Source organism: Pleurodeles waltl, chromosome 5 (assembly GCF_031143425.1).
Source record: "Pleurodeles waltl isolate 20211129_DDA chromosome 5, aPleWal1.hap1.20221129, whole genome shotgun sequence".
Lineage (NCBI taxonomy): Eukaryota > Metazoa > Chordata > Amphibia > Caudata > Salamandridae > Pleurodeles > Pleurodeles waltl.
This window is the reverse complement of record NC_090444.1, coordinates 736,018,951-736,041,468: the sequence shown is the minus strand read 5'-3', so window position 1 is coordinate 736,041,468 and position 22,518 is coordinate 736,018,951.

Here is a 22,518-nt window from a genome sequence, read left to right as displayed (position 1 = left end):
TGGCAGCCTTGCTCAAACACAGGAGCAGCTACATTGCATTCCCCCAGGTAGCTGATTTACCCACTGTGAAGGCTGGATTCTATGCAATGGGACATATACCAAATGTTATTGAGGCCATTGACGGGACCCACATTGCCTTAGTTCTCCCTCCTCCACAGGCCAATGAATGAGTGTACAGGAATAAGAAAAGTTTCCACTCACTGAATGTCCAGTTGGTGTGCCTTCCTGACCAATGCATCTCCCACCTCACTAACAGGTATCCTGGGTTGGTGCATGATCCCTTTGTCCTGAGGAATAGCAGTGTCCTACAGCTGATGGCACAACTACAGAGGTACAGAGTGTGGCTAATAAGTGAGCCTGAGTCACCACCCAATGTATGTCAGTGTATGCCTTCAGGAGTCATACCCCATGCCATTGTGTGGGGCTAATGTGTGTCCCTCACTTCTTGCAGGTGATTCCGACTACCCAAACCTGGCTCCTGACCCCTGTTACGAATCCGAGAACAGGGACTGATAATAGGTACAATGATGTTCATAGGTGTACCAGGAGGACTGTTGAAAGGACCTTCGGTCTCCTGAAGGGTAGGTTCACGTGCCTCCATCTGACAGATGGATCCCTATGCTACTCCCCTGAGAAGGTCTGCAGGATTGTTGTTGTGTGCTGCATGTTGCACAATTTGGCCCCAGATGCCATGTGCCCTATCTGCAGGTGGTGGGGGTGACAATGCAGCTGTGGCAGCAGTGGACACTGAGGACAGTGAGGAGGAGGAAGAGGAGGAGGGTGTGGACAACAGGACACATATGATCCAGTAGTACTTCCAATGACACTCAGGTAAAACTGTTGAACTAAACATTTCTCTGTACAACAGGACACATATGATCCAGTAGTACTTCCAATGACAGTCCGGTAAGACTGTTGAACTAAACATTTCTCCATGTCAGTGTTGTGCTGTGTGACTGTTGCATCATGCCAGTCATTCCCTTTGCATCCCACCTGACTGTCACCTATGCCTTCCCTTATTGCAGATGTTGCTGTGGTTACAACAGTGTAATGCTGTGTATACAGACTGCTGAGACACATTTGTAGGATGGATCAATGTATTACTGGCATTTACACAGGATCATGCAGTGCATTACAGTTTAATACATTGTACATTACCTTCAGATAAAGCACTATTACTCAAGTTATGTCCAAGAGTATTTATTAAAAATGTGTATACAATGCAAAGTGCAAAAGAGTGTGGTGATGTTTGGGAATAGTCCACTGTGGTGGGCCAGTCTGTTTGTAGCACAGGTCCAGTGTCCAAGGGGCCATAGGAAGGGGAGCAATAGCAGTTCAAAGTAGACAAGGTGACACAGTGGAACACAAGGGGAACATCCTAGAGAGGCTAATTTCCTAGGGGTGGTCTTATTAACTATCTCAGGTCCCTGTCTGGGTCGCTGGGACCGTTTGCCGGGTGGTTCACCTTCAGCAGGGGGAGGGGTGCTGGTGGCCTGTGGGTCCTGTGGCAGGGCCTCCTGTCCACTAGCTGCAGCAGATGTGGAGGGATAGTCAGTACCCTGGCTAGTGGAAGGGGCCCGCTGTTGTGCTGTGTAGTCCCTTATGATGTTGGCCATGTCACCCAGCACCTGTGCAATGGAGACCACAGTGGTGTTCAGGGCTTGCAATTCTTGCTTGATCTCCTGGTGGTGTTCCCCCTGCAGCCACTGGTTCTACTGCATGATGGTTATCACCTGACCCATCTTCTCCTGGGATTGTTGGTAAGCCGCCAGGACATTAGTGAGTGCCTTCTGGACAGTCAGTTCCCTGGGTCTGTCCTCCCCCTGTCACACAGCTGTCCTCCGACTGTCCCTGGCCCCCTGTGCCTGTGTTCCCTGAACGGTGTGCCCACTGCCACTGACCCCAGGACCCTAATTGTCTTGCCTATGAGGTGTGGACTGGGGTCTCTGTACAGTTGGGCACACTACTGATTGACGTGTCCTGGGGACAGAGGTCTGGGGACATTGGGTGGCTGCTGTGGTGTTGGCTTCTGAGGGGGGAGGCTGTGGTATTCTTTGTATCATAAAAATAAGAAGATCAGAAATCCTGTAGAAATAACTCACTTATTTATTTACAGGAATAGTATCCAGGAACTCCAGCCACACCTGGCACAGCCACCTCTCTACTCCAACTGCTCTCTCAAGAATCCCTTCACATTCCAAGATATAACATTGTGCCAGGGCAGGGGAGGATGGAACATACCATTACCAGTACACTTAATAAATAAACACTATCTTAAGAAACAAATACTACACTATCTCCCTTCTAACAAATAAAACAAAAGGAATAAATACATTTATACATTATGATATTTTGACAATTCTACTTACATTCCAAATACGACCATCATCTAGCTTTACAGCTTTTCTGAAAACCTTAATCACTTTGAATACATTACTGTAATGAGATTGTCCACTATGAAACTTACCAGGTAATCTCACTTTGACAGAATCACCCACTTTTACAGCTATATGTTTGACAGAATTGCGAGCATCAAACACTCTTTTTCTTCTCTTTTGAAGATACGCATTCTTCTTCAGAGCAACATCTTTCTGCTCTTCATAATTGAACTGTTCTGCAACATATTCTTTGACCCAAGGAGGGTAAATCATTGTGTGAGGTATCCGTTTTTTGAACAATACAAACGGTGATAGACCCGTGCTAGAATGAGGCGTAAGCCTATAGTCTACAACTTTAGACAACACTGACTTCTCCCAATTTGTACCCAAATGTTTAGCTAACTGAATGGTTTCCTTTAGAGTTCTGTTGAAACGTTCAACCATTCCATTAGACTCAGGATGACATAATGCTGTTTTTTTATGCACAATCCCTCTAGATTTCAAAAATTCTTTCATCAACTTAGAGGTAAATTGGACCCCATTGTCTGACAGAATAAATTTAGGATTTCCTTCCCTTGCAAATACTTTAGAAAGAAGTTTAATGACAACCAAAGACGTTATTTCTGAAGTTATTAACACTTCTGGCCAACGTGACAAACCATCCATCACTACCAAAACTTATTTAGCAACACTTCCGCAAATAATAGGCCCCATTATATCAATGCAAACCTCTTCCCAAACTTCCTTAGGAATCTCTTTCAACTCCATGGGTTGTGTCCTGACCTTCAAGGACTTGTCTGTAATTTTACACTCAACACAGTCTCTGACCTTTCTCTCCAACACTAGATCCATACCAGGCCACCAATATACACCACGCATTCTTTCTTTAGTCTTAAATATTCCATGGTGACCAGAATGAGCCAGGTCAACTAAACGTTGTCGAAGCTTAAGAGGAGGAATCAACTTGGAACCTCTCAAAACTACTCCATTCTGAACAGAAAGTTCATCCCAAATTTTCTTAAATGACATATTTTTACTTTCTGAATCTATCCAACTCATCCCAGACAACAACAAATCCCTGATCTCTAATAATTCTTTATCCTCGTTCAATTCATGCAACCATTCATCTTCAGATATACAACCATCCGTCACACTACATACCCTGACCTCATCATCAATCCACCAAGAATCATCTTTCTCTCCAACATCCAAATTCTCAACTCCCAATCTGGATAGACAATCAGCAGTTTTGTTTTCACATCCAGGGACATACTTAATTGAGAAGTGAAAATCTTGTAATCCTACAACCCACTTACAGATTCTAGAAGAAACATTGTCTAAACCTTTTTTCTCAAAAATTTCTCGCAAGGGTTTATGATCAGTTTGACATGTGAAACTTCTTCCCCAAAGAAACTGTTTAAATTTCTTAATAGCCCAATATATTGCCAAAGCTTCTTTCTCTATGGTAGAGTACCTATGTTCATCATCTCGCAATCCACGTGAAGCAAAAGCAATTATACTCTCTTTTCCATCAACCACCTGTTTAAGAACACAACCTAATCCTTTGTCTGAAGCATCAGTTATAATGCAACACGGCAAACTCAGAAGAAAACTACTTAAAGATTGAGCAGAAGATAAACCCTGTTTAAGATCCAAAAATTCATTTTGACAGTCTTCAGACCAATCAAACATCACACCTTTTCTAAGTAACCTTCTAATGGAGTCAGATCTCCTAGCAAAGTTGGGAATAAATCTTGCATAATACTCAGCCATCCCAAGAAAGACTTGAACATCTTCTCTCTTCTTAGGTGTAGACAAATTGATTATAGTCTTCACCAAATCATCCTTAGGTTTCACACCACTACCAGAAATTATATGACCTAGATACGTAATATCAGACCTAAAAAATTTACATTTATCACTTTTAAGAGTTATTCCTTTAGTTTCAAAAATCTTCAAAACTGCTCTCACTCTCTCTTTGTGTTGTTCCAATGTGTCCGTATAGATTAGCACATCATCCTGGAAAAACTTCACATTAGCCGTATTTCCCAATATATCAGACATGATTCTTTGAAAAACAGATGCTGCTGAGCAAAGACCAAAAGGCATCCGGTTAAACTTATACACCCCAAAAGGGGTTATAAAAGATGTTAACAATTTGGATTGCTCACATAACTGCACCTGATGATAGGCAGAACTTAAATCTAGAGTAGTAAAATACTTTGCCTTACCTAAAGACCCTACCATTTCTGTGATGTTAGGTAATGGAAATCTATCCTCAATAACCGCTTTGTTCAAATTGCGCAAATCCACACACAACCTGATATCACAATTTTTTTTTAAAGCTACGACTATAGGCGCAATCCATTGGGCAGCTTCCACATCTTCAATTATTCCTTGAGACTTCAAATTCTGAATCTCACTCTTAACTTTATCTCTCAAACTAAAAGGAATGTTCCTAGCTTTACATGCAACAGGTAAAGCTCCATCTCTTAACACTATGCAATGCTTATAACCTTTAATACATCCCACATTAGAACTAAAAACATTTGGAAATTCATTCATCAACACTTCCCCAAAATCACACACTTTTTGTACTTGAACTTGAGGTACCCCATTTGGATTAAGAGTGATACCTAATAATTTCTGATGCGGCCAATTTAAGATAGTGTCTCCTACAACTGGAACATAAACCTTCCCATCAATTTTGTTTCCTTTAAACACTATTGAAGCATTAAAATATCCCTTTAAATCTATAGGGTTTCCACCGTAACCATAAGGCGTAACATCAGGACTTTCTAGAGACACATTTCCTTGAAATAAATTTTCAAAATCTGTGACAGAAACTAAAGTTAGTTTTGCTCCCGAGTCCATCATCATTTGTATCCTCACACCATTCACATCCACAAAATCAGATGGATAATCACAAAACCCCTTAGAAACACAATTGACATCATTGATCACCTGTAAAATGAAGTCATGGTTATTATCATCACATTCAACTTCACTAACTTTCATTTTAAGTTTAGTCCCAGACCTACAATACTTAGCAAAGTGTCCCTTCTTCTTGCATTTGTTGCATATCACACCAACAGCTGGACATTCTTTGCAGTTGGCCAAATGAGAAACAGACCCACACCTAAAACAATTTAACTTGGATTTCTTAAGTTCTTTAGTCTTATAAGTCAGAGATTGAACAGTAGTTAACATCCCCTTAGATTTCTTTAGATCATCCATGCACATTTCTGAGTGCTCAACCTGTTTTGCAATTGCCAAAACTTCCTCCAAAGTAGGATCATTTTTCGACCATAATGCTTCCCTAATCTTGTCACTCTTGCATTCCAGCATTAGTTGATCACGAATACGTTCTTCAAGTGTTCCAGCAAAATTGCACTGAGCTGCTAACTTTCGTAAATTCGTCACAAATTCTTCAACAGTTTCATCGTCATTCTGCTTGCACTTTCCAAAGTAATATCTCTGTAGAACAATAGAAACCTTAGGTAAATAATGTTTATCCAATTGAAGCAAGCAGATCTCCAATTCATTACCAGTAGAATCTCCTTCTGCGCCATCAGAAGAAGAGATTGAAGGTAAAGTTTCTAAAATCTCTTGCCCTTCCGCTCCAAGACAGTGTTGAAGAAGAGATGCTTTCCTCTCCGCTGATAAATTGCTGCCACAAACACGGAGGTAGGTTAAAAACACTTTTTTCCATTTGTTCCATGGAATTGGTGGTTCTCCAGGGATCGATAGAAAAAACGGAGGAGGAGAAATATTTTGCATAACTGAAGAAATCTGTCCTTAAAATTGTCTTTATTAATTGAATAGCAAATTTAACTTTCTATTGTGCCCCAAAAATGGTTCAATAAAGTGCCAACAATGAAAATCTTGATGAAAAACAATTTCTAATGCTTGATGCACTTGAAATGTACAGCACGAACCAAATGATATTCCATGGCACTGTAGTACTTGAAATGTAAAAAAACAATTTCTAGGGCAACAGTATTCCTTGGAGTGAGATTCTCAAAACGCTCTATAATTGCTAAATAAGAAGCGTGAGGAAAAGAAAAAAACCAGCACCAAGACAAGTAGATTAGCGTAAAACGCTTTACTTTCCAAACAAGAAAAGCGAGCCAAGCTGGGCCAAGATCAAAGAAATAATGTTACAACGAAAAGCTATGACATTCCACGTGAAACACAAGAAAATCAAAAGCGTGAGGCAGCTCAAGGCTTCAATGGCACAGTACGTTACTTGGCAATACAACAGCTGAGTCCGATTTCCAAGTGTAAACACAAGGAAATCACAGACGCGAGGCAGCTAGAGGTTCTTATACGTTGCTTGGCAACAGAACAACTGAGTCCGTGTCCGTCTCCGAAGAGGTATTTTTAATCCAAACAAAACATGTACGAAGTGTTTAACTTCGCGAACAAGATGAGAGAGACGGAACAAGGAATAAACCAAAAGTAACAGTACCTTTCTTATCCAAAAAACAAACTGTTTTAAAATCAAACGATGTGTTGAAGTTCCTGGGCAACAAAGAGTCCAAAGATCCCCAGGTCGTCGCCAAATTGTGGTATTCTTTGCATCATAAAAATAAGAAGATCAGAAATCCTGTAGAAATAACTCACTTATTTATTTACAGGAATAGTATCCAGGAACTCCAGCCACACCTGGCACAGCCACCTCTCTACTCCAACTGCTCTCTCAAGAATCCCTTCACATTCCAAGATATAACATTGTGCCAGGGCAGGGGAGGATGGAACATACCATTATCAGTACACTTAATAAATAAACACTATCTTAAGAAACAAATACTACAGAGGCTCTGTAGTGGACTGGGTGTGGGATGGGATAGCTGAGAGCTCCAGAGTTGCTGGTGCTGTCACCACTGGGGGCATCTTCTGGTGGGGGACTGGGTAGCCCTAGCACCTCCTCAACACTGAAATTGGCTGGGGCACCTGTGGGGATGTAAGTGGTGTATTATGCTGTGACATATTCTGCATCACTAGCTTCCCCTATATTATTGCTGTTGTCCTACCACCTTTGTTTGTGTATGGTGATGGATTGTGGGATTGTTAGTTCTCCATACTGTGCTTGCATTGGTGGTGGGTGTATATGCAGGGCTGGAAGGGGTGTGCATGCAGTGGGTATGGCTTGCTGGGCTTGGCCTTTAAGTTTGTTAATTGTGGTGGTGCACTGTGTGGGATGGAGTGGAGTGATGGAAGTCAAGGTGAGGGGTTGAGATGGCATGCAGGCATGTAAATGTTGACTCACCAGTGATCAGTCCTGCGGCTACTCCAGTGAGTCCCTCAGGATGCAGGACTGCCAAGACTTGCTCCTCCCATGCTGTCAGCTGTGGGGGAGGAAATGGGGGTCCACCGCCAGTCCTCTGGATGGCGAGCTGGTGCCTTGCTGCAATAGAGCACACCTTCCCCCGTAGGTCATTCCACCTCTTCCTTATGTCATCCCTTATGCGTGTATGCTGTCCCACGCCGTTCACCCTGTCCACGATCCTCCGCCATAGCTCCATCTTCCTGGCAATAGATATCTGCTGGACCTGTGCTCCAAACAGCTGTGGCTCTACCCTGACTATTTCCTCAACCATGACACGTAACTCCTCATCAGTGAAATGGAGGTGTCTTTGTGGGGGCATGGTTGTTGTGTGGTGTGTGTAGGTTGTGCAGAGGGTGATCTGTGATGTGGTTGAGTGTGTGGTGTGTGGTGCATGTTGTATGAATTGGTAGTTGTGATATGTGTGTGCAGTTCTCTTTTGGAATAGCGTTGCAAAGTGAAGCCGTCTTGTTGTGTTAGCAAAGGATTGTGGGTGATGTAGGTGTGTGTTTTATAGTGCTGTTGGTGGGTGTATGGGGTGTGTGCATTTGTGTCAGGTGTGGGTTTTTGTTCTGGCCAATGTTGTCTTGTTTTGTATTTGGGTGGCCATATCCACTGCGGCGGTATTAACCGCCAATGGTTTACCGCCATTGAATGGCAGCTGTAGTGATTCGTGGGTCATTATTTGGAGGGCGTAGTATTGGTGGTGTGACGGTATGGGTGGTAGTTCTGACAGTTTATCACGTTTAGTGGGTTTTGCGGATTTGTGGTTGTGACTATTTTCTGTTGGTTTTGTGTATATGTGTCATAATCTGGCGGAAAGAAGGATGTGTGCCTCTGTGGCGGTATGTTGGCGGCAGTCACCATGGCGGAATTTGGAATTTACCACCAATGTCATAATGAGGGCCTTTATCCTCAATGTGCAGGGGATGTATTCAGTCAGAAAACAACATGTAGTATACATTAAATGCCAACATGCACAAATGATTCTCCTCCAGCAGTCCCACACTACACTTGAAGAATTGACTAGCTCCTCAAGAGGTGGTGAGGCATTATTCATGCTACCACTTACTCAGCATATGCCTGGGACTCCCTAATATGGGTGAGGCTCAGAGCCCCCTTTCAAGAAACCAATGTAATAGTGGACAGGGATGGCAGATATGTGCTACTGGAGGGTCGTCTGGATGGCCATTCGGTGCTCGTTGGAAGTATTTATGCACCCAACTTAAGGCATGGACATTTTTGGGACACCCTCTCCACAGCATTGGCCCACAAAACCAAAATACCTTGGATTCTAGATGGTGGCTATAACTGCGTTTTGAATCCTGCTTTGGACAGGTCCTAACCTCCATTGCCACAGGTTCCTGCTTGTTTGCAGGCAACCCAATTCCAGCATTGGACCACCTATTTGTCCATAGTGGACCCCTGGCACACTATGCACCCTACCATGATACTTTGCTTATTACACTCCATCCCTCTCAACTTGTATGTTCGCATAGATTGTTTCCTTTGCTCTACTTCCATGTCACCCCTGATGAGACACTCAGATTATCTTGAATGCATGGTCTCTGACCACAATGCTCATATAATGGACCTGAGATGGTGGCCGTCCCCCAACCCCAGCATGGCACCTTCCTCATGACCTTCTGGAAGACCCTGTCTTCCAAGCGTCTAAAGAACCATATATTCGCAATTTCTTTACACAAAACCACAACACAGTAACCACCAAAACAACTGAGGTCACACAAGCTATTCGAGACCTAGCACATAATAGGACTCCATGTTTAGATTGGCTTTCTCTGGAATATTATGCTCCCTTCTCTTCCCTTCTTGCACCCCCACCTCACAGAAATGTTCTATTCAGGCCTCCAATCCCGAGTAGTCCCTCAGTCACTTTGTGAATCACTCCTACTTTCCATTCCAAAACCAGATTGAGACCCCAGACTCCTGGGCTCCTAAAGGGCCATATTGATCCTAAGGAGCTGACTATAACATTTTAGGTAAAATCTTGGCCACTAGATTCTCTCAGGTGGTTCCACAGTTTACGATAAGGTACACTGTTCCAAAATAGGCAGTAGGGGGCAGGAGTCCTAATTATAGGAGCAGGAAACCTCACACACCCGAGCGGATGTCATGCTTCATCATCGGAATTGCTCCTCGTCAGGCTGGCACTGCAATGCCTGACGGGCAACCCCCAAAGGGGGGCTCTATGCCGGAGATCTTTACTCGATAATGCCAAGACCCCAAGGTGAGCTTGGACGAGAGGAGAAAAAGAAAGAGAGTGAAAAAAATGATAAAATTGGCTCAGAACCCTCCACCTAGGGATAACAATTTTATTCGACCACGGAGGGTCAAGGCCAAGGCTAAAACTAATGAGGAGAGTGGAATGAGTATATTGGTCAGAACACTCTCAACCACATATCTTGGAGAAAGGAACGTGTGGAATTACCAAACCGTCCCTGAGACAAGGGTCAACATGTTTCGTGTCTTTAATGGTCCAAATGGATCCGGCGACGCTTCTTCAGGACCAGGATGGGAATATACTTCTCCTTCTATACAACTAGAAACACTCCTATACAGTGAGACTGTCAGTTATCTATACTCCAGACACTTACACTGCTTGTGTGTAGCTAGAACATTCTATTCCTAACTGTCGCCCTGTAATCAAAAAGGAAACAGGTGACAAATGAAAACATGTAATTGCAAACAAAGATTAAAAGTAAGTGTGATTTATAGTGAAAAAAGCACTGTGATGGTGCATGACATGGCAGGCTGTGCATATAAAACTGATCGTAAGCTTACCCTCCCACTAGAGGAGGTTCCACAGTTTATACACATAGACCAAAATGGATTTGTCTCAGGTTGGACCACTGCGCAAAACATACACCATCTTTTTCAGATCCAAGACCGGATTTGGGACGATTCCCAATGCTGCATGCCTAATACTAGATCTAGAAAAAGCTTTGATACCTTATCCTGGGACTACCTTTTCGCTGTTCTTTCTTGATTTGGCATGGGAAGGCATTTACTAGCAAACACCTGCCTGCTGTACAGGAACCTTACATCGCAGATTCGGTTGGGCCTCCTTATTCCAGACTCATTCCCACTAGGCCGTGGCACTGGTCAGGGGTGCCCACTCTCCCCCTGCTCTTTGCGTTAGCAATGGAGCCCTTAGCTATACAACTTGGCAGGGAGTGCCAAGCATGGGGCATAGCCCTCGAGGATCAGAAGCATATTGTCTTGCTCTATGCCGACGACTTGCTCATATATCTCTGAGATGTAACATCAGACCTCACCTCACTTTACACCATGCTATCTACCTTCACTAAAGACTATGGACTGCATGTTAATGGTCCAAGTCAGCAATCCCACCCAACCAGCCCAAGCAGCACACTTGAATGGAATGTGGCTCTGTTAGTGCCCCAATGCAATCTGTTGCCTGGGGCGTCTACCTATACCATACACCTCTGGACATGTATGAAGGGATCCTCTGTAGAGCCCTGGAGGGCATTTGCTTACATGTGACTTTTTGGCAATTACTGCTCCTCATGCCTATTGGCAAAATAGCTCTGTCAAAAATTGTCATTTTACCACTACTGTTATACTATTTCACCAACCTTCCTGTAATTTTCCTGCGGTCGTACTTCACCAAACTGGGGGCCATATGTACCAAAGCCTTTTCCCATTGACACAGAATGGGTAAAACTCTTTGATACATCTGGCCCTAGTTTCCCTCCTGTGTACACTTAACTGGGGCTCCAAGTGACACCACGTTTCCCTCACAAAACTGCAACTACCAGTAATTTGCAGCAGACTCGGTGCCCCCTCTTTTGAGGCCTACTTTTTACATTGGCTCCCATTCTGAACCGCAGGCTTCCTCATGAGTGAAACTAGCAATGTCCGTGGAGTTCTGTCGACTGCTACAGAGCGTAATTTCCTCCCCCCTTGGGTGTTGCCCCATTTTCTTGGCCCTTACAGGTGTCTGTGGCGTGGGCTTCCAATCCACCACATGGCACGAGACAGACCGCTCTATAGAGCCAAATTTCCCATGGTTGGCCTTCCCAGATGTCCCAATTTTTTTCCTCTGCAGATCTGACCGCCTGGACAGAGCGCTCATTACTTAAAATCAGTAATCTGTTTAACTAGGGCCAACTCCTTCTCTTTGAACAGTTAATGACAGATTATGCAATCCCCGGTCAGTTTATCACATACGACAACTCCAAAATACTTTTCGGACTCTCTGGGATATTTTAGATACACAGCCAAACACCCATCCAGTCTTAAATTCCATATTCACGATGGGTGCAGGCCGCCACCTCATGACCTGTCTCTACAAGGCAATCCGAGAACTTCTTAATATCCCTCTCACAGCACCAAGGAATAGATGGGAGAAATACTGTGGGCTAGTCTTACATGATAAGGAACGGGAACAGTTGGAGCATCCACAGCAGGTATCACGAAATTCCTACTTAAAAAATATCCAATTCTTCATACTCCATAGTGCGTACCTCACCCCCACCCAGCTAAAGCGCTACTACCCAGATATGTAGGCTAGCTGCCCCTGCTTTTACGACTCGGACATTGATCTTAAACACATACTATGGTCATGCCCCTCGTCATAGTACTCTCTAAGAGGTCACAGAACTTACAGACCTACACACATGGGAAGCATGCACACTAGGCATTTTTAGGTGGCCAAAGAGACATAAAGGGAGTACCCATTTCGCAACTCTAGAGCTCCTTCTCGCTAAACGTGCAAACACACTTCACTGGCACTCGCCAACATCCCCGCTGGTAGAAGCTTGGCATGGGACAATGTGTAAGTGGGAGGCTGTGGGGGAGGAAGCTCTCTGGTATGAGGAGGCTGGGAGCCTTCACAAGAGAACCATCTCCGCCCAGTGGGCAACTCTCCTACTGGAATTCCAACAGAAGGTGCAAAATGATGACCTACCACCCTGAGCTTCCCCCATCTGATACTTCACTTGCGATGTCCACACAGCTATATTCTCCCAATACTCTATTGTCACTGCTCCAGGGCATAGTCCCCTTCACCCCCTTTCCGTCTCCCCAACACCCCCTCCCCCGCCTTCTTAGCCTGGCCCTCAGGCACTTGGCCTGGAATGTGGCTCCACCGTCATTGATGCGGTCTTATATTTTCATAGTGCTTTGCTATCACTTGTATCCCCCTCTGTGATATATCCACCCCCACCCTTGATTGCTCCATCCCCCCCAGTTTGCAACACAGTGGTTAGATACATCCCATATCTCGTTGACCTCCTGAACAATACTCTGAAGCCCTTCTCCTTACATCTTCAATACTTTTACTATCCCTCTTTTGAGTTATGTTATATAAATGCCTACTTTATTTGCTACTTTGAAAGAGACATCCATTTGTTTTGCTGTGAATTACCTTGTCATCTCTCTGCTGGTGCATTTGTTTTAAAAAACAAATAAAAACATTTGTTAAAAAAGGAAGATAATGCTATTGAAGATAAGATAGAGGACAGCAGTAAAACAGCTGTTGAACAGGTTTCTGCTAATGTTGGCAAGAGAATACAAAAAAAGGTTAGAGCAGATTTAATGCTATTAATGTATGGGTCATTGTTCAGGGGACGGAACATTTTTCGGTCTGTTGATGAGGCTGACAAAGGCAACAGAAATGACAGAGGTAAAGCCTCACAGAAGAGCAAACCTAGGGCCTGATTTAGAGTTTGGCAGAGGGGGGTTACTTCGTCACAAACGTGATGGATATCCCATCCGCCATTTTATAATTCCATTATAGCCTGTAGAACTTGTAATACGGTGGATGGGATATCTGTCACGTTTGTGACTAAATAACCCCTCCGCCAAACTCTAAATCAGGGCCATAATCATGAGGATTCTGCAGGAGGGAAAAGAAAAAGGACTATGTATAATGTGGATATGGATGATGTTTTTAAAATGGAATGTACTTAGGGCACACAGGTATGGGCATCAAAGAGGCCCAATTAGAGATACGTTACCGAAGAAGAGATTAATAAAAAATCATAAAGTAGTGTTTTGTGAGGAATCTTCAGGACATGCTAAAGTTGAGCTGAGTTGCTCATCTGATTTTTATTGTGGAAATGTGGAAGTTTTCAAAAAAGGAGACAGAGCAGCCCCTTCTGGATTCTAGAATAAGGATGCAGATGTTTTATTGTGACCTTTAGGAAGTAATATGTTTATTCTTTGATGTTGAAGCAACTTTTGTCACCATAGTGGTCTCCAGTAGAGCATGTTGCTGCTTATGTAGAATTTTGGGTGTGGAAATAGATACCCAAAGAGGTCATAGTATGTTTGAGATCTGAATGCCCAATCCCCATGTTACTTAATAAAGTGGCATCAGCTTCGGAGTTAGATGCTATGATTTTAGCATTTATGGCAAAAGAGGGATGTTACACTAGAAAAGCCATTGGTCATTTAACTAAACACTTTGACTTAATAAAGGATGCTTATGACAAAGGTGGTTGGTACTGCTGTGTTTGAGACTCAAAATCACTGGTTTCATGGTACAATACTTTGTGGGATGTGAATGTGGTATTGAACGTGCTGGTCTGGTAAATTGGGGACCAAATGAGATTTTGACTCTGGTATTTATCTAGGAAGTTGATAATGTTATTATGTTTGGTGTCTTTTAAAAGGCTGTCTGATGTGAGGACTTTAGAATTGTCGAGTAGGATTTTCAGTGCTGATTGGGTCTGTAGATAGCCAGGATAACTAATAACCTATTTATAACTTATTTTAATCCGTCTTTGAGGGAAAATGACAGATTGTGTCATTGAGTGTGATGTATGAAGGAATATGAGTAACGAACAAGAGCTGTGAGGCCTATTCGAGTAACGCAGATGTTAATTTCAAACACCCACAGAGGGTGGTATCAGCTCTGACAATGTCTAGGTGGGTGAAAAAGGTGATGTAATGAGTAAAGGAGGTGTGGACACTAATGTTTCTGGAACACATTCTGTTAAGGTTGCTTCTAGTATAGACTATGGAAATTGCAGTATGTGTGTTTATTTTAACAAGCTGCTATAACAAACAAACATTTGCAATGCAATGAGTCTCGCATTTGTTAGACTTAAAGCTATTAGTGTTGTAACGTCCTAACCGGACTTTTCTTGCCACATAAATTGAAAATGAAAAGCAAGCCGATTTAAAGCGCCACTCCATGAGCGTGAAGAAGCACACAAAAGGAAACAGAAGTTTGTTTGCAGTCAAACGTATTGGGAGTTATGCAATCATATATGTAGCAGGATCGATGTCATGCAAAGCGCTCGACTAAAAAGAAAAAGTAGTCAAAAAGCCATGCAGAAAACATGGAGCCTTGTATGTTTTCGGTAGTTTACCAGTGCTGTCGAGGAAGGCTAAACACTGGAAAGAGCATGACATATGCATGCCTTTCACAAATGAAATCATGCGAATTTTAAAAGGCAAGCCCACAAACCAATTAAACTAATGAGTGTGACATGGGCGTTGTGAAAAGCCCACAGAGAGATTAACCATGGGATGCCAACGCATATTCTCAGCTCTGATCTTGTTCTAACATGTTTAGCGTCATTTATATGTGTCTAGTATACACTAACTTCCGCTTCCAAGCATACCAATAAGGACTGCTGAGCACAATGCAAACATTTCATTAATTTAGGGCCAGACGTAGCAAAGCTTTAGCGAGTCGCAAACGGCGAAAATCGCCGTTTGCGAGTCTCTAAAGCCACTTTGCTATGTAGAAATGCATTTTGCGAGTCGGAACCGACTCGCAAAATGCATTTCCGACTCGCAAATAGGAAGCGGTGTTCCCTTCCTATTCGCGACTCGCAATGGTATGCATTTTCATTTGCGACCGCAATGAAAGCGCAGTTACCATCCACTTGAAGTGGATGGTAACCCAGGCGCAAACCGGAAGGGGTCACCATGGGACCTCTTCCCCTTTGTGTCTGGCAAAAAAAAATTTTTTTCAGGGCAGGCAGTGGTCCAATAGACCACTACCTGCCTTGAAAAATACCGAAACTAAAGGTTTCGGTTTTTTTTTCAAAGTGCAGCTCGTTTTCCTTTAAGGAAAACGGGTTGCACTTTGTAAAAAAAGACTGCTTTATTTAAAAGCAGTCACCGACATGGTGGTCTGCTGTTCCCAGCAGGCCACCATCCCCGTGAGTGCCCTGAATCGCTATGGGGTCGCAAATTGTGACCCACCTCATTAATATTAATGAGGTGGGTCTTTGCGACCCCCATAGCGACCCGCAGAAGGTGTCTGAGACACCTTTCTGCATTCCAAATTGCGAGTTGCAATTTGCGAGTCGCTGGGACTCGCAAATTGCAACTCGCAATTTGGAACCTTGCTACATCTGACCCTTAGGGCCAGATGTAGGAAAAAAAAAATTGCGACTCGCATTTTGCGAGTTTGTGCGAGTCGCAAATCGAAATGCAGGCAAAACAACAGTGCCGAAATTGCGAATCGCACCCGGAGTCGCAACGCAGTGTGCGAGTCCGCCGATTGCGAGGTCGCTTTTTGCGACCGTGCAAAAAACGAACTCGCAATTTGCGAGTGGGTGTCGCAAATTGCGATTTGCATGTAAATTGATTACAGGTGCTGCAGAACTCTCCAGAAACCACTCCAGAACACTCTGGAAACACTTCCTGGCACATGATGATGACATCACAGCCAGGAAGTTTACTAATACACGTGGGAGGAGGGAGGACCACACCCTTTTATAACTGTTGAACTGCACACAGGAGAAACAGCAGCTGCCATGGAAGGAACTCCAAGGAAGAGAAAGCTGAAGTTCTCAGAGAGGGAGCTGGAGGTGCTGACAGACGAATGCTGTCAGCACTATGACTAATTATTTGGCAAGTCAGCCCTAAATGTGCCTGAAGCCACCATAAACAGCTGTTGCAGGACATCCAGGACAAAATAAATTCCCTGGGGGTGAGCCACAGGAGCATTGATGACATCAAAAAAAGGTGGTATGACCTCCGCTCCCGGACCAAGGAGAGGGTGGCTGAAAGGCTCCGGGAGATGAGAGGCACAGGAGGGGGACCATCGTCAGTGCCACCACCCACACCCCTGGAAGAAAGGGTGGAGGAAACCCTCGAGCAGGAGGCAGTATCCGGATTTGGGGACCTGGACACATCAGAGCCCAGCACATCAACCGGTGAGTACCATGTGACATGCCTGTAGCCCTATCAATGCCATACCCCCACCCACCATGTACACAGGGGCATGCTCAACCAAGATAGCTCCATTTCAGGGTAGCAAACACCAGAATGATGCATTATGGGAAATGTAGTCAAGTAGGCAGTTCATAGGCAAATGTTTATTAGGAAGTGTGCAACAGATAGTAGACACTGACAGTCTGTTCCCCATGTCCCACAGGTCTCCCACAAGACACCACCACTACTCAAATCAGCCAGCCCCATGAGGACACCTCAGGACCCGCCAGCACTCCCACCTGCACGGCCAACATCATCCCTGCAGTATCCACACCTGCTGCAACTGTATCCCAAGAGGCTGCGCCAGCAACAGGCAGGAGTGAGACAGTGGAACACACAGGGGAGCCACCGCAGCGCAGGCAACGCAGGTCCAGGACATCAGGGCTGCAGTCCGGCCAACAACCTCCCAGCACCAGTGAGGCACAGCTGCTGCATGGTCAGCGCCTACAAAATAGAATTTTAGGGAGGATTAGTGGTGTGCTGCACCGCTTCGTGCGCACTAACGAGGCCAGCATGCAGCAACTGAACTCCAGGATGGACATGATATGCACGAACACTGGGGACCTTGCCCTAGCCATGAGGGAACTGACGGGAGGACTACTGGCCCAGGCCGAGGGTGGGCAGCGCAGGGACCGTCAGCTCCTGCACAGACTAGACAGGATGGCCACATCCATCGGCAGGCTGGCTATTAACACCACAGGCCTGTCGAGGAGGACAGTTGGGCTGCAGGTGGAAATGGGCCATTTCGCTGGGGATGTGGCTAGGGGCCTGGGACGTCTCACCCACGTCATTGACTTGATGGAGGCACAGCATCTGTCTAGGGGCACAGGGGAAACACCCCAGGACAGTGAGGAGGGCTCTACAGTGAGCAGTGTCTCTGCCACTGACAGTAGGGTGCTCAGGAGTACCAGGCAGAGCACAGCAGAAGCACCAGAGACCAGCCAGGCTGGCAGGAGGGGCAGAAGGTCATAGAGATTACCCTGGTCCTGTTGAAGTGGCACATGACGTCAATGTGCCACATGCCTGGTTTGCATTTTCATGCCCATGGACATTCATTACTTGTATATAGTTCAATTTCTGCACTAATTAAATAGTTTATTTGTTCCACTTAACAAATGTTTTTTTTGGTCAATAGGTGAGTATGGTTGGAGTTGACACGTACCTTCCAAAGTATTGGTTTGCGATGTTTTCCCGTCTCAGTCTGCCTTGATTAGCTATACTCCGATCCCCATGATGGCGATGTGGTTGTTCTTGCTCTTCATCATCAGGATCTGGGTCTGCAGGGGTGAGAGGTAGCCCACGTCGGGTGGCTATGTTGTGGAGGATGGCGCATGCGACCACAATTTTGAATGCTGTAATGGGGGTATACTGGAGGGCACCTCCACTGCGGTGGAGGCATCGGAATCTTGCTTTCAGGAGTCCAAAGGTGCGCTCTATGATGTTCCTGGTCCTCTTATGTGCATTGTTGTATCGCCTCTCACATTCATTGCTGGGTGTTAAAAACGGAGTCATAATCCATGGCCTTAGAGCATATGCACTGTCACCTGTTGGGCACAAAAAGTACACTGTTAGGAAGTCCTGATTGGTGTGCACAGTGACCTGTGTGTATGTCTGCAAGGTGTCTGTAGCTCTACCTAGGAGGTATCCGTCTCCAAATTCCCCACGTTCCAGGCGTTGATGTATCCCACTATGCCTAAAAATGTATGAGTCATGGGTACTGCCTGGAAACTTAGCTACAATGTCAGTGATGACATAATTGGCGTCACAAAAAACCTGAATATTCAGTGAGTGGGTACACTTTCTGTTGCGGAATATATGTTCCAGGTTTGCATGGGGGCATATTTGAATATGTGTCCCATCTACACATCCTATGACATGGGGAAAGTTTGCAATCCTGTAAAAGTCCAGCTTGGTGCTGTTTATTTCTGCCTCATTCCTTGATAGGTATATGAAGCGTGCCATGTGTGTGACTAAGGCATCTAGGAATGCCCTGAGGAACCTTGACACTGCACTTTGGGATACCCCACCTGCCACAGCAATGACCCCCTGATAGCTCCCTGAGGCCAAGAGGTGCAGTGAGCATAGCACTTGCACATGCGTAGGGATGGCGCAGCCACGCAGAGTCTGGTGTTCTAGCTGTGGTTTCAGTAAATCAATTAATTCTAGTATGGCTGCGCTGCTAAGGCGATATTTATCGTATATCTCATCCTCAGTTTGCTGAAAAAGAGTTTGCCTTGTTCTATATATCTTCTCCTGTCTGTGGCCCCTCCTCCTCCTCTGCTGTGCGGCGTGGACTCTCCTCCTCACTGCTATCAGGTATATCTCCGCCATCTTGAGTAACCCAGATGCTTTCTGGGTCTCCTTTTATGCTTTGGTTATGGTTACCACCTGCTCTGAGTTAGTGGTAAATGGGACATGCAAACTGGGCTTTTTGCGACTAGTCGCTATTTGCGAGTTGCAATTGCATAAGCTTTGCGACTCGCAAATTGTGACTTGCTATTTGCGGGTCGCAAAATGGGGTCGCTATTTTTGCGAGTCACAAACGGCTCGCATCGCTTTTTGCAAGTCGGAAATGGTGTTTTTGAATCCCATTTCCGATTTTGCATTGTAGCAAATAGCGAATCGGGCCATTTGCGACTCGCAAAACTTTGCTACATCTGGCCCTTAGCCCGATATTTCTCCGATAGAGCATGATATTCAGAGGGCACAACTTCAAAACAACAAGCAGGGTTTTCCTCTTTCTGGCCTGAGCTCTGCTGTCTGAAAATAACCCAGTAAATCGGAAAAATATCGGATTAAAAGAATACACTTTAGTCTGTGAAAGCACATAGCCTGTCATTCAGCCCTTCTCGGAGCCAGAGGAAGTGTTTTTGTTACAATCCCAATGACACAGGCAGTAGTGAAGCATCCGCTTTATCAGCTTAAGCAAGGGTGCTACTGGGCTACAATACATTGTTTTATGGCCCTTCCTAACTTTCATCTGTGGCTCACAGTGCTTCGAGAATAATTACCATGACAAAGCTGTGGAGTGGAGACCAAAGGGTGCCAAAGTAGCCAAAAACAAATGGAAGTAATACAAAAAGAAAGGAGGATGGAATGAATTTGGAAGGAAGAGGGTGATGACAAGAAAGGAAGAAACAGGAAAAGAATTAAAGAACTGGAAGAAGGATGCATTGTTTTGCTTCTTTTTTTGCGAAATTCGGTGTGTTAACAGTTCTCACTGCTTTTCATGTGACAATTGGGGACACTCGCTTTGCTCCGTTATCTAATGCCATAGGGCTCAAAGTGGGGGGTATTTTTTCCTTGCTACTCCCATGCCCGCGACCATTTCATAAAGTGCTGCACTAGCTCAGCACAGAGCCGATCACCTAGGCCTGTATTATATAATGGGCACACTGTCCCTGTTTGTGGCACAGCACACATTTAAACAAGTGTGCAACATGCATAGATAAGCACGGGCAGTGCGCCATACTACAATCAGTGTTGATGCCCCTGGAGCAGCCATGGATTTGTGCTGCCCTGGGCACAGCGTATTAATGAAAGGCAGATCAGCTGATTGAAGAAGGTGGCCCGCATTTCTCTGTGCAGGGAGCATCTGCCTGCACTTCAAAGGGGGGGGACAGAGATCCCCATGAATGTGGGTGCAGTGCATGACTGCACTCTCCTGCATGGGGATGTCTGTAGGGCGTCTATGGGGCCCTTTTTCCCCCATCCAAAGGATTGCCTTCGGGGGCCGTCTGTATGACTTTGGATAGCCTGTTCGGCTGTGTCTATAATGTTGTGTGGGCGCAGAGGCATGGGACTCCCTCATTTGCATGGGGGCAAGCCCCTATGATGATGAGGGAATTAAACCCGGCCTTTAGCATTGGCGAGCTGGGCCCAGGTGCCAATATTCTAAGGGGAACTGTGCGCATTAAGGGTATGCCAACAGCAGCACCCTTCTCATCTTGCCCCAGCCTTGTCCCTGCCCGTTTGTTTCTGTCTGATTTGCCAGTTTAAAATGTTTTTAGTATTTAATTATATCCTGGAAATGTTTTTAATACCACTTTAGCCCCCTTCCTTGCCCTCCCTTCACCCTCTGACCCCTGCTGACACATCAACAAAACCATCATCTGTGTGAGGCAGCTAAGCTATCTGTGATTTAGGTGGGGTGGGGAAGGTCCGGGAATGTTTGTGTTCAGTGAATACAAAAGGGACTCCCTGCTGCCTCATTTAATTCCCTACCATCAGCAAGGGCACCAAATTTATTTCTGCCCACGCCCATGGTGGTATCTTGGCAAAGCCTGATCTGGAGGGAATACCACCTTAAGGTAGTGCCAGCGCTGTATGTACCCTATCTGCATTCCAGAAGGGGTTTTGCAAGAGTCTGAGGTCCCTTCTGTAATACAACAGTGCAGTGCAGTGCATTGGTACGCAGAAGACAAGCGCACACGTCTGCTGCACTAATCGTAATACAGCCACTGGTAGTTTGCGTTTGAGCGTCTGAAGTCATACATATAACTGGATTTTCTCTAAATTGATGGAAGACAGAAAAAATGGAAACATGCACAGGCAAATCCTGTTCGCTGCTTCCAAAGTGTGTTGGTTGTATTTCATGCATTGACCTGGAGAATTTCAGATTTACAGTAATAAACTATAGCCATCTCAAATTCAAAACAAAGGAACTCAGCTCTGCACTGAGCCAGCCATGCTCATTGTGATGTTACCTGGGTGGCCGAGCCGCTTCATTATGAGTACAGTGCAGGAATGAAGCACAGAGACTGTCCCGGTGTGGAATCCTGTTTGCTCTCCTCATCTGGTTTGTTATGCACAGGGCGTACCCCAATCAGGGGGCCTCGCTTATGGCGTCGTCGCACAGGCCGTAAGGGGTGGGGTATGGGGAGCAACAGGCACCCCTGGCCCACCCCCACCCCTGAAATAACATTGCAGCCAATTAGCTTTTGGGCTGCCGCAGCCCCGAATTCACTTTTGTGCTTCTGGGTCCGCGTGCAGCAATGACGTCGCAGGCCCCGCCTTTATAAGGCAGCCCCGGTCGGCGAGCACATCTCTTGCTCGCGGACCATTTTGCGGCACCACCAGACCCCAGAAGATCCTTGTTTTGTCTCCCACCCCCTTTTCTGTTCCTCCTCTTTTTTCTTGCAGGCAGCAGCTGCGCGAGAAAGATGCCTTCTCCAGCAGGGACGCAAGCGGACCAGCACCCCTCATGGAGAGCCGTATGGGTTCGACAATAGGTACCTTTTTCTTACAGGAACAGGATGGCAAGATAATTGGACCCTCCAATGGGGTGCTGGCTGAGAAGTGAGGGTGACATCTAGGGGTGCGGGGGTTGCGAACGCTCACTCACATCTGGCCCTTAGGGCCAACCCCCCCCCTCATGCGCAAAGGCCTTAAGCGAGCACTGGTCCTTGGGGGTGGAGCCTGAGGATGGTGTGGGCACCCGAGGTTAGTATCCTGGCATCCATAAGACAGTTTTTGGGAATGGATATGAATCCCCTTATGGAGATCCTACCCCTTGGACTCATAGCGAGAGGAGGAGCAGGGACTGGGGGTGCTAGTCAAACAGTCATGATCTCATTCACAACCACCAAC